The following is a 12,763-nucleotide window of genomic DNA, read 5'->3' on the forward strand; positions in this document are numbered from 1 at the left end:
CAGGGGTACAGCATGTAAGGAGCCTTGTGACCTGGAATACTGAATTCTTAATACCTCCCATGGCTGTAGCTATAGCCACTAGTCTCTTCCAGGTGTCATCAATATCATGGGATTACTCTTCAAAATTAGTTCTATGATTCCTAACCATATTTTTCTCAGAGTCCCTCCTTACTTTATGCTTCCTGGGTTAACTCATACATTTGTTTACTTATTCATTCACTAAACACATAATTGAATACAAGCCCATGTTCCAGGTACTATATTAGGTGGTTAGAGACGTTAAAAGGAAGAAAGATGATTCTGGCCGCAAGGTGTTTACAGCTAGTGGGGAGATTAATATGCAAATAAAAAAGATGATATAGTGTAACTGCTATAACCTAGGTATCCACAAATTCCAGTTGAAGCTTTGAACATAAATGAGAAATCTCATGTATGCCTGTGATTTCAACTAAATCTTAAATACCCCTAATTTCCAAATCTGTATAGTCAAAACAAGAATCTCTACTGGAGCCACTTTCTCATCCACTTACAGTTTTAAGGAGTGGACCCAAACATGTGAAAATCAAAGACAAACAAACAATATCATTATCACTAAGACGATTCCCACCCACCCACACACCGAAAAAAAAAAAAAAGAACTTCTTAGTTCTCTATCTTTGTAATGGTATATTTTTTTTCACACTATCAGCCAGGGGAAAATAGGAGGTTATTTTCTCACAGGATGTATCTAATCTTTACCAACTCTAGGTAACTTAATCTCTTAAATTTCTCAGAAACACTACCCTTCTCTAAATTTATTCCATTGTCTTAACTCAGGGCTTCCACTGATTTCTAATTGGTATCTTCATATCTGGACACCATCATTGCCAGCAAAATCCTAAAATGCAGATTGAATCTTGTCCCTCCCCTGGTTAAATTTTCAGTGATTCACTATCAAGCTGTGCTTAGTCACTTAGTCGTGTCTGACTCTCTGAAACCCCATGGACTGTATGTAGCCCACCGGACTCCTCTGTCCATGGGGATTCTCCAGGCAAGAATACTGAAGTGGGTTGCTATGCCCTTCTCCAAGGGATCTTCCCAACCCAGAGATGGAACCTAGGTCTCCCACATCACAGGCTGATTCTTAACCATCTGAGCCACCTTTCAAATCTACCTTCCTGGCATTATAGAGCCAACACATACTTAACTACATGGGAAACAAATTCTCCTATGTGGACTACAAATGAGTTAAGAATGGAATCATCTAAAACAGGGGTCCCCAAACTCTGGGATCTAATACCTGATGATCTGAGGTGGAACTGATGTAATAATAATAATAATAGAAATAAATTGCACAATCAATGTAATGCCCTTCAATCATCCCCAAACCATCCCCCACACCACCCATCTGTGGAAAAACTGTCTTCCAGGAAACTGATCCCTGGTGCCAAACACGTTGAGGACCGCTGATCTAGAAGAATAAAGTCATCCACTTAGGATATGCTACAAATTTGAGCCCATTTTTTTCTTGATAGAGCAAAATACAGTCAGAAGATCAGGGCAAGGTCAGGTAAGTCACGACAGTCTCTTCCAAGCTATGATTTTAGTTTCCTAAAGCACAATGATCAAAACGAGCAAGTCCACAAAGGATAGACTCCAGCAGCTGAAAGCAGATGAGATTGCCTTGGAGGCCTGGACACTAATCAGCCTTAACTTTAGAAACTAGAATAACGAAAGGCTTACTACCTCCAGTCATTGGCTCCCTCCCCCTTACCTCTTTGATGGAGGATTCAGGCAAAACACAAGAGAAAGTTAAACAGAGGCCACAGAACAGAAATGGGGACATTCACAAGGTCTGAGGTGTCTAAGCACCTGAAGGCTCTCTGATATCCCAGCTTACATGGTATTCAGGCCCACAGCAAAGTCCAGAGTGGGAATAAAATATCTAGAAACAATATACTGTATCTGGCCCACAGGAGATGCTCAAAAAAATGCAGTGTATTTGAGTGTTAAACAACCAACTAGATACAATAATGAAACTGTTAAAAACAATAAGTCAACTAATCATGCTTAGAATTTTAAAAATACACATATATGTACATGTACACACATTTTTAAAAATGGCATCTCATTTATTTAAAATTTTATTTTTTGTTGTTGCTCAGTAATCAAGCCCTGTCCAATTCTTCATGACCCCATGGACCGCAGCACACATGTCCCTCACCATCTCCTGGAGTTTGCCCAAGTTTGCAGGATGCATAGTCATTGTTATTCATAGTGAAGGTTTTTTTTTTTTTTAGATAATTTATTTTCTTAAGTCTTCAATGTAAATATCCAGAAATACTCTGGCTTCCTTGATATATAATGTAATGCTAAAACCTTACTGGATGGTGTTTCTCTTTGTACTAAAAATATTCTAAGATTGACACTTAAGATATAGGTGAATTACTACACAATTCAACCAAAGTTCAGTGCTGCTTGTCAAAAAGGCTGCACTCAAATAGTTTTTTTAATAAAAGACAACAGTCAAAAGAAATAGTTCAAATCTAGTCACAGATTTGGATAAAACCCTCTTATTTTCTACATTTTAAGAAAAAGCCTCCTTCAAAATTACTAGAAATAATTTTAATAATATTTACTATTATTTACAAATATTTCATAAATAAATCATAATGGAATACATTTAAATATACTGAAATAGAGAAACATATAGGGTAAATATATATATATATATATATATATATATATATAGGGTATCTTCAAACTAAAATACCGGACAGAATTCAGTTTTATTTAAAATTAGATGACTGAGTCAAGCTTCTTAAAGTTGCCGCAGCTCTAGAAAAACTGTAATTCTGGCTGACAAAATGAAAAAGTTAAAAATAACTTTGAAAGAGGCAAAACATTCATTTATTAGCAAGGATGCAAATTTACAAACAATTGCATTTTGTCCTCATCTTGATTGATTCTTGAGTTATTTCTGGGTTAACAGAAGAGAACAAACATTCCTTTCTTAACATGGTAATGTAATTGTACTACCAATTTACTATTGCAATGAAAACCATGTTTTCCCTTATTTGGTATTATCATCACAGTGCATTAAATTTATGTATCCTTACCATTATAGATGACAACTTACATATTTTTCCAAGAGCTTTTTTAAAATTATACAACTTGCTTATTGGTCCCACGTTTCCCATCTCAGGCAGGGTAACTTCCTCGCATCCTTTCTGTGTGTGTATTCAGTCGTTCAGTCATGTCCAACTCTTTGTGATCCCGTGGACTGTAGCCTCACAGGCTCCTCTATCCATGGAATTTTCCAGGCAAGAATACTGCAGCAGGTTGCCATTTCCTACTCCAGGGGATCTTCCTGACCCATGTATTGAACCTGTGTCCACTGAGCCACTTGGGAAGCCCTACATCCTTTTCATCGTCCTTCAAACCCTTCTCATAGCTAACCGGTCACCAAAACTTGTTGGTCAACTCCACTACAATGCTTCTACTTTCAGAAAATTATTAGGTCTCACTTAGACTGTGCATCAAAAATACACATACACAGATACATACATAAATATTTAGTCTGTTTTAGCCTGTCCTAATAAATGGCAACCCACTCCAGGATTCTTGCCTGGAGAATCCCAGGGACAGGGGAGCCTCGTGGGCTGCCGTCTGTGGGGTTGCACAGAGTCGGACACGACTGAAGCGACTTAGCAGCAGCAGCCTGTCCTAAAATAGGAGTTGCAAAGTCCAAGATATCCTAAGGACAAAAGGAATGGGAACAAGGCACCATCGGTTGAGAAATTCTGGAATGTTTGAGGACTACTCTAAAAGCAATAATTGCCATACTTCTTTGTTGTTTCTTTTTTGTTTTAAGCTATTGAATGATACATGAGTGAAAACAGGACCATGAGCGAATGACTTGTACCACTTAAAACATGAAGTTCACATGATTTCAGAGTATTCAAGATCCCCTCCATCATCAGAATGTAAACTTTTGTTCTTATCATTCACTGCTCTCATGCACAAAACTCAAACCTCTCAACTGGAGAGTTGGTTCTTTCCCAACCTTTCAATACATTTTTTTTAAAAAAAACAAAAACAAGAGGTAGAATAGGCAGCTTCAAAAATCTTGTTAAGGGAAATAATTTTCTTAGCATAGGTCAGCCCATGTGGTTATGAGTGATACTGATAGTGCTGAGTCATTTTCCATGAAATTATTATCTGCTAGGGATATTTATTTCTGAAATCCCCCAAAGATTGTTGCTTTTGAAATGCATGAACACCTACCTCAAGAATTCATTCACAGCTAGCTCATATATATTCAAGTAACACTTTAAATAAAATAAAATTGAAATAAAGTAAAAAGGAGAACTTTTTCAGGTGTAAGAAAATCATTCACTGTAAAAATCACCATTAGATTGTGTTTTCTTCAAAGATATGGCAATTGTGTGTGGGACTTCGGTTGACATTTTTGTTAGGCACAAGACACATGCCATCAAATCCAAGCTGAGAGACATATCATCTGTTATTCTGGCAAAAAAAAAAAAATACGTCTTACCAAGTTCAGCAAGCCTCTGTAAATAAATGTGAAATAAAAGACAGTCCTTCGCAGGGTATCTGGTAGAATGCTCTGAAGGTTATTGTCATTATCAATTACCATTATGGATGCTTCCAAGGAAAGAATTATGCCAAATCAATCAATGTACCAAAAAAGACAAGAAAGAAGTGTCTTATGAAATATAAAGCTGTCCACACCATGTTTGAAATATAACGAAAACCATGTTTAAGCACGGCTGCTGTTAACATGGTTTCACTTACAGTGTAGACAGGACAGTAAATTATCACACATTCCCCTAACAGGACTTGACCTCACTTTGGAATCACGGTGGTAATATTTTTAATATGCAAGAACCCTTACCTGAGGCTAGACGTAAGAGTCAGGAAAATATATGTGTGCCAAAACTGTTTTAATGTGTGACACAACCACACATTCCTCCTTTTTCTAAAATGTCAATTGCATGTGATGTCTTGATAGCTTTATCTTCTGTAAGTGTTACCTGTGATTTGTTATTTAATGGCCTGAAATTATAAAACCCTTTGGCATGCCCATCTCTACCTATATATACAAGCATTTCTTAAAACTTTCTCTTAATCCTTTTAACGAATAACCTAACTACTTACCAGAGGTATGCATTTGTTCCAAAATCTTTAGACATCATTCTTGCAAAGTGATCTTGTAAAGCATTGGAAAAAACTTAGGCACCTTTGTTTAACAAAGTTAGGTCTTAAGCCTTATGGAGGCAATTTGAAAGATTCTGAAAAATGATGACTTACAGACTGAATGCTTGTTTAGACTTAAAAGCTTCCTGATTTAAATATATATGTGTGTGTGTATGTGTGTAAGTGTCTGCAAATGCTTTCCACCCAAAGTTTTATTTCTTTATTTGTAACTTTCTAAGCAAGTGGAAAGGAAAGTATTTCAAAACTATAATGAAAATCTGAAGATCTATCAACATTAATCCACAACTTAATTTTAGAAAATAGAACATTTGATTAATATGTGATTATTTTTTGAGTCAAAACAGTTTTGGTTTCTCAGTGAGAGCAGTCTACCTTGTTAACCAACTACAAAGATTTATATGATGTCACATAGCTTTCTAAAATGTTAATAAATTATTCAAAAGAAAATGTAAGGGAAAGAATGCACATATGATTTAATAACCTAAGTGACCAGGAGATAAAATCAGAAGATCATAACTTTTCTCTAAAGAAACACATTTTAAATTGTAATTTACAAATCTGTATGGGAAAAAAAAATTAAAAGAGGGATTCGACTTTTCATATACCAGGTTATCAAGAGGCCCAGGAAATGAAGTTCTGAGATAACAAAAGAGAGTATAGCTTAGAAATAAATTGTCAGAGATAATTAAGAATTGAGAATTATCCCTAGAGTTGATTTCATAAATCAAATTTCTCTAAGTAGAAATCAAATAGTCTTAATGGAGCTCTTATCTTACAGCATTATAAAAAGACATTTATAGAACTGTCATGTTATTGTTACTATTGCATTGCCTGGTCCATTATATATAAAGCATTTAGAGAGGCTTTGTTCAAATAACTCTTATTTAATTGGAGGAAAACATTAAATATTGGTTTAGCATGTGTGCATGCATAAGTTGTGTCCAACTCTTTGTGACCCTGTGGACTGTAGCCCGCCAGGCTCCTCTGTCTGTGGGATTCCCAGGCAAGAATGCTAGAATGGGTTGCCATAGCCTTCTCCACAGGATCTTCTAGACTCAGGAATCAAACTCACATGTCCTGTGTCTCCTGCATTGGCAGGCAGATTCCTTACCACTGTGCCACCTGGGAAGCCCATTGGTTTCGATACTTACCTAAATAAGATGACCTAAATTCAAAGTAAAGAGTCTGTATCTTTACACTGTTGGGCAACAACAATCAATTTTTAAAATTATATTTTGACAATTATAGCTATCTCTTTTCTTCAAATATCTACTATTAATACAACACAGGTAGTTCCCTGTATACTCAGAAATTAAGAAGTCCTATTTGTAAAATGTTTACAGTTAACGTCTGTCCTGTTTTAAAACTTACAATCTTTTTTCTTCACGATAGGGCAAAGCACAAACATGAAATGATATCTGGCCATTCTCTGGGTTCACTCTCTAAAAGGTGGGGAGAAAACGGGAAGGTTGAGTCTAATTTGGTCTTCAAAAATACATTTAAAAAAAGAATGGTTCAGGTTAAAAATAAAGATGGCTCAGTTTTCTCTCTCTTATAGTAAGTAGCCGAAACACGAGCTGAAAACCCATGGAAGCTGTACTCATTTCTGCTCACAAAGAACTGTTCTACTGTCTGTCTGCAAATAAATCTCCTCAGTAAATAGCTCCAAGGTTGAGCTAAAGAATACTGTATGGATCAAAGAATTCATGTCTTCCTGTGTAAAGTGAACAGGCCACAAGCTCACTTGTTTGTCTAAAACAATTAGAGCAAGTATGAAACGGAGGGGGTTGGTACAAATAAGTTACAGCTGATTTTACTCTGCAAAATATTTAAGGGGGGTTTCAAATTAATAACCACCCAGGCCCCCAAACAGCCTAATCTTTGTCAATTGGTGCCAAATTATGCAAGGTGCTGCCAATTCTGGTTGTCTAACAAATCAAGGCCAGTGTATGTTACTCCTCGGCTGAAGTCTGATTGATTCTGGTCATTATATGGGCTGATCTCATTTTCACACATGGAATCAATATGGGAGCCAGATGTTCATTTACAGAGAAGCATTGAAACGACTCATCTACACGCAACTTTATCCCGGACTACACAGCCCCACAGACCCATCGCCTCTCCTCACCCATACAAAGCTTCACACAGTACAAAACCTATAAAACATTCTGCTAATATTACTGTCAGCTGAATGACTTTTACAGTACTATATAAAGTTGACAGATAATACATGCCAGTCCTAATTTGAGATAGACCTTTTCTTTGGGGACCTCAACCATTGAACAAGCAAACAGATTGAGAAGCAACATTTATTACAACACATAAATCATTTTCTTACAACTACGATAGGTCTGGCCCGAGGGTGAAGCCTCTGTATAGGCTGTGAATCCTAATGACTGCTTAAGTTACTAAATGTCTTGCCATTCCATGGCTGGTGTAAAGGAAAGAGCTGGTCTAGCTTTTCAAAAGGAGGCTCTAATCACAATAATTTTTGTACTCTCTTCCTTGCAAAAAAAGACTAATAACTTGCCTTTCTGAAATAAACAAGTAAAACATCAGTTTCTCTTGAATAGTAATGATCACCTTACCATAATTATTTAAATTAGATAGACAGGTGCCCTATTTCAATTCATGCAAAAATTACCACATGGTTCAACACGAGGACTAAACCCAAGTTTACTATAAATATACACAAGGAATTTGTCATTTTAAAAACAAAAAGTATCATGTATCACTAATATAATGGAATCAATGTTTATGGCATGAGCTTTCTTTAGGGAAAAATGATGTCATCATAAAGAATGAAGGGGGTAGAATATAAAGAAAGGATGATAAGCAAGCTTGAAGGATTCCTCCATTCTTTGAGGAGCTGACTGAAAGTAAAATTCTCCAAACCTCCTGAAAATACTGACTTCATACCATACTAAGTTGACAAATCTAACGTGCTCTTCATGACACAGTCAGCTGCTCTAATGCTTTTCCTATAATACTATTTTGAGAATGCATGGGTTACCTAAATACAGTGAGACCATATTTCATATGCAATAGTTTTTCTGTGATTCCTCAACCATCTTGGCCTCAGTGGAGTCTTCTAATTGCATTTAGTCCTGCCCAGTACTTCATGAAGATAATCCAAAGGATGTCTGTTTCTCATCAGGTAACGACCATTAAATTTAGCTGTATTTCCTTCTAAATCTTGTTGAATGGCATAAGAAAGAGAAGCTAGAAAACCTTATCTTGTAACTCTGCTATTGTTTCTGAACCTGGACCTTTCTAGAATTTTAGCTCCCTACTGCAGAACTCAAGAGTCCAGTGCCATTTGGAAGTGAATCCAAAATACTCTCCACCTCCTGATCGACTTTCCTGGAGGATTTGTGTCTAATGCATCGTTCAGCATATCCTGGAAAGATGGGTCACTTCTAAGACAAGTTTTATATAGTACAGCATTTGGGGCCTGTCTTTCTTTCTCTTGAACTAATAAAAAGTGTCCCAGTACATATTCTCCTTTATGATTTAAAATTCCTCTTAGTGACTCCTTATGCTGAATTAAAATTCTAGCAAGCTAAAGACTAAGTAATAAATGTTTCAAGATATGACCACATAGGCTTCCATGGTGGCTCAGTGGTAAAGAATCCGCCTGCCAAAGCAGGAGACGCGGGTTGGATCCCTGGGTCAGGAAGATCCCTTGGAGAAGGAAATGGCAACCCACTCCAGTATTCTTGTCTGGGAAACCCATGGACGTGGTTCCCATTCCTTTCTCCGGGGGATCTTTCTGACCCAGGGATTGAACCTACATCTCCAGCATTGGCAAGCAGATTCTTTACTACTGAGCCACCAGAGAATTTCATCAGTGGCTTTACTCTTAACCAAGTTTGATTCTTTTAGCATGATACTCAAGGTTTCTAACTCTGTGTCTTCAAGTTTAATTCCTTAAAGTAAAGATCTCCTAGATCCAAAAGAATGCATGCTCAATCATGTCTGACTCTTTTTGACCCTATGGACTGTAGCCCCCCAGGCTCCTCTCTCCATGGGATATCCCAGGCAAGAATACAGAGCGGGTTGCCATTTCCTTCTCCAGGGGATCTTCCTGACCCAGGGATAGAACCCGTGTCTCTTGTGTCTCCTGCATTGGCAGGTGGATGCTTTACCACTGAGCCATATAACTTGCATCTTCCACTAGTATCCACACTATCCCCAACCCATCCCACTTATCTTAGTCTTCCCAATCCTTCCAAGCCCGGTTCAGTCACATCTCATACACATCTGGAAATATAATTCCATGTGCCATTTCCCCATGGTTCTCCTCTTTAAAGAAACACTGGAAGTATAAAGCCATATAAACACATATACAAAACTTGGCTTGTAACAGGTTTATCCTCTATGATGGGTTTTTGTCAACGGCCAACAAGGAACCTTTAAGGGTTCTTAAAATCCTGCACTTGCAGGCACTGAACTCACTGATCACTCACACCAGAGCTCAGGTCAGCCTTCTATAATGCAGGCTTTCCTCCAAAAACTATTAATCTGTTCTTCCCAAGCCATAAATTTTAAAGTAGCTATTATTACAACTCAGTTCTCTGGGACTTTGTCTCTTAGGCTTTGAAAAGAATGTTAAACTTCTGACAATGACACTGTTCCTCAACTGTCAATTTCTTATTGAAAGATTTCCATTAAGATTGAAAATCTTTTGCAGGGAGTCCTGTTTTGGCTTTGACCTTGGCTTTTCCCAATGCATTTCACATCTTGAAAATAATTCCTTCTTTTACCTCTTACACAGCTCAACAAGTCGATTCGGAATTCAGCACAGATGTCACATTGCTTTATTTATCAATATTAGATAATTCCTCCTGCCATATTGAAGCATTTTGAGGAAGGCTATCTATCCTTTATCTCAATTTTGAATGTCAAGGTTATCAGAATTAGTTCCAGATACAGATGTTAGAATGTCTCATTCAATTGAAGAAATAAATGCAAAGGATTTTAAGGACATAGTCAAGCAATATTGGATCACTAATTCATGCACCTGTTTCAAGGACTAAATATTAGTCTTAGAGTAGTTTGTTTTACTTTTTTTTTCCTTTAAAGTTGTCCTTCATCAAATTGTTTGGCCTTCTTTTAGGGGCATTTGTGCCAAAGGCTATGCATGTCAAGAGTTTAAAAAGCATAGCTCCTGCCAAATCTGAAATTATTGTCTTTCCGGTGGAGGAAAAAAGCCACAGACATGTATCAGGGAAAAGAAGGACTTTTGTCTCTTTCAATCTGAATTATGTGCTGCAACAAAACTTATCTGTAAATTTTCTACATGACTAACATTCTGCTCTATCAGATTTTGTTTAAAATAAATATATACATTGCTGCTTAGAAACCATTTTTTTGTTTTTTTCAGGAGACAACCAAAAGAGTATGCATGCATTTGACTGGTTTTTGTTTGACAGTATGTCTTCAATTTTGTTTGGGTCCAGACAAAATTGACCAACTCTCTTTGCTGGGTATCTGCCTCCCGGAACATGTTCCCTGCACCCCATATTTCAATCAGTTATTCTTTCCCTTTCTGTTTGCCAATCTAAAATTGACCCCTATTTGCAGTAAAGTACCACATGCTATCCATCACTTTGGAAGTGAGACTTTGGGTTCCAATGTCCTAAAATTCCCACAACAGATTTGGGATGCAATAAAGACCTGACATATTCTGGGTTTCCCCAAAGGACAAAGCACCCTTTGGTTTACATGATAAAAATAAGAGAACAAGGACTTTTATAGGGGATCTTTTATACTGGCAAAGATATTCAGCCATAATCAATTCAACCGTGACAAATTCAACTTCCACAGTGAATCCAAACCATATTTAGCAGCTAAAACACAAGTTATATTTAATTAAGAAGTTAAACTATATGTGACATCCACAAAATGGATAAGACAAAGGCTTCGCCACATAACTACACTTAGTTGAAGACAAATGTGTTTTAAAATTTGAAAATGTTTATCCCATGCAAAATTTAACAAACTAAATTTATAGCTAAACAAAATTTCGTCTTTAGAAAATACTATGATGACAAGCCATTGCCAACATCTTTAAACAATGAAAAGATACCTTCATTCTCAAAAGGTGGCAAGATTTCTGGCCCTTACTAAGAATGTGTAAGGATTTCCACTTAAAATTTTCTATTTTCAGGGGTTTATAAAAGCTATAAAAATTCTCTCCAAGCTGAAACTTGGCAAACAAGAACTCAGCATGAGGACATTTTTTTTTAAAGCCTAAATTTAAAAACAGTATGTTCACGTACTTTTTTAAGCACCAGAAGACAAAAAGGAGAGAATTTTTGAGGTTTTAGTTGCCTTTTTAAAAAAATCTGCATTCCTCAGGAACTACTTTGTTTTTAAAAATGGAAATCTGCAGACTATAAATTCAAAGTTTGGCCCCTTTTCTTCATGAATTTGATATAATTTAAAATGGAGCTGATCACGAAGGGAAGAAACTCATTGTTCTCAGAAGACTGTTTCCAGAAATAACTAAACAGTCCTATTCTCCAATATGGATTTGAAAGATAAATGTATCACTTCTTTTTTTTCCCCTGAGCTAAAGAAGCTATTTTCATGAGTGAAAAAGTTCAATGAATCACCATCATATTTTTGGTTAGAGAATACTATATTTTATATCTCTGCCTCCACCAAAATATACATATATATGCACATATATATATGCACATATATATAAAACATATGCTTATATATAATAAATAATTTTATTTATTTGTCATTATCTACCACAGCCTTGGAGAAGGGAATGGCAACCACTTCAGTATTCTTGCCTGGGAAAACCCATGGACAGAGGAGCATGATGAATTACAGTCCATGGGGTCACAAAGAGTTGGACACAACAGACAGATTAACATACACACACCAAAGTCTTAGATTTTAGTCACAATTTAGTTCCCTCGAATTTTGTGTGCATATGTTAAATTGCATAAATCAGTTCAGTTCAGTCACTCAGTCATGTCCCAATCTTTGCGACTTTATGGACTGTAGCACACCAGGCTTCCCTGTCCATCACCAACTCCCGGAGCTTGCTCAAACTCATGTTTATCGAGTCAGTGATGCCATCCAACCATCCTATCTTCTGTCATCCCCTTCTCCTCCTGCCTTCAGTCTTTTCCAGCATCAGGGTCTTTTCTAATGAGTCAGTTCTTCACATCAGGTGGCCAAAGTATTGGAGCTTCAGTTTAAGCATCAGTACTTCCAATGAATATTCAGGACTGATTTCCTTTAGAATTGATTGGTTTGATCTTCTTGCAGTCCACGGGACTCTCAAAAGACTTCTCCAACACATGGAAAAGTAAGGTTATTGTGTTCATGCATCCATGTATACAAAGTCACTTCAGTCATGTCTGACTCTTTGTGACCCCATCGACCATAGCCTACCAGGCTCCTCTGTCCATGGGATTCTCTAGGCAAGAATACTGAAATGAGTTGAAGATCCTCCTCCAGGGGATCTTTCCAATCCAGGGATTGAACCCCGAGTTTCTTATGCCTCCTGCATTGGCAG

General features: G+C 37.0%; 1 protein-coding gene across 6 annotated transcripts in view; it reads right to left on the bottom strand.

Moving 5' to 3' along the window:
- TRPS1 (transcriptional repressor GATA binding 1) overlaps positions 1-12,763 on the bottom strand; it is a 266,245-nt gene that overhangs the window by 89,629 nt on the left and 163,853 nt on the right. The gene's annotated exons all lie outside the window — the stretch shown is intronic.

This window comes from Giraffa tippelskirchi, chromosome 6 (genome assembly GCF_054371585.1).
Source record: "Giraffa tippelskirchi isolate mGirTip1 chromosome 6, T2T-mGirTip1v1.2.pri, whole genome shotgun sequence".
Classification (NCBI taxonomy): Eukaryota; Metazoa; Chordata; class Mammalia; order Artiodactyla; family Giraffidae; genus Giraffa; species Giraffa tippelskirchi.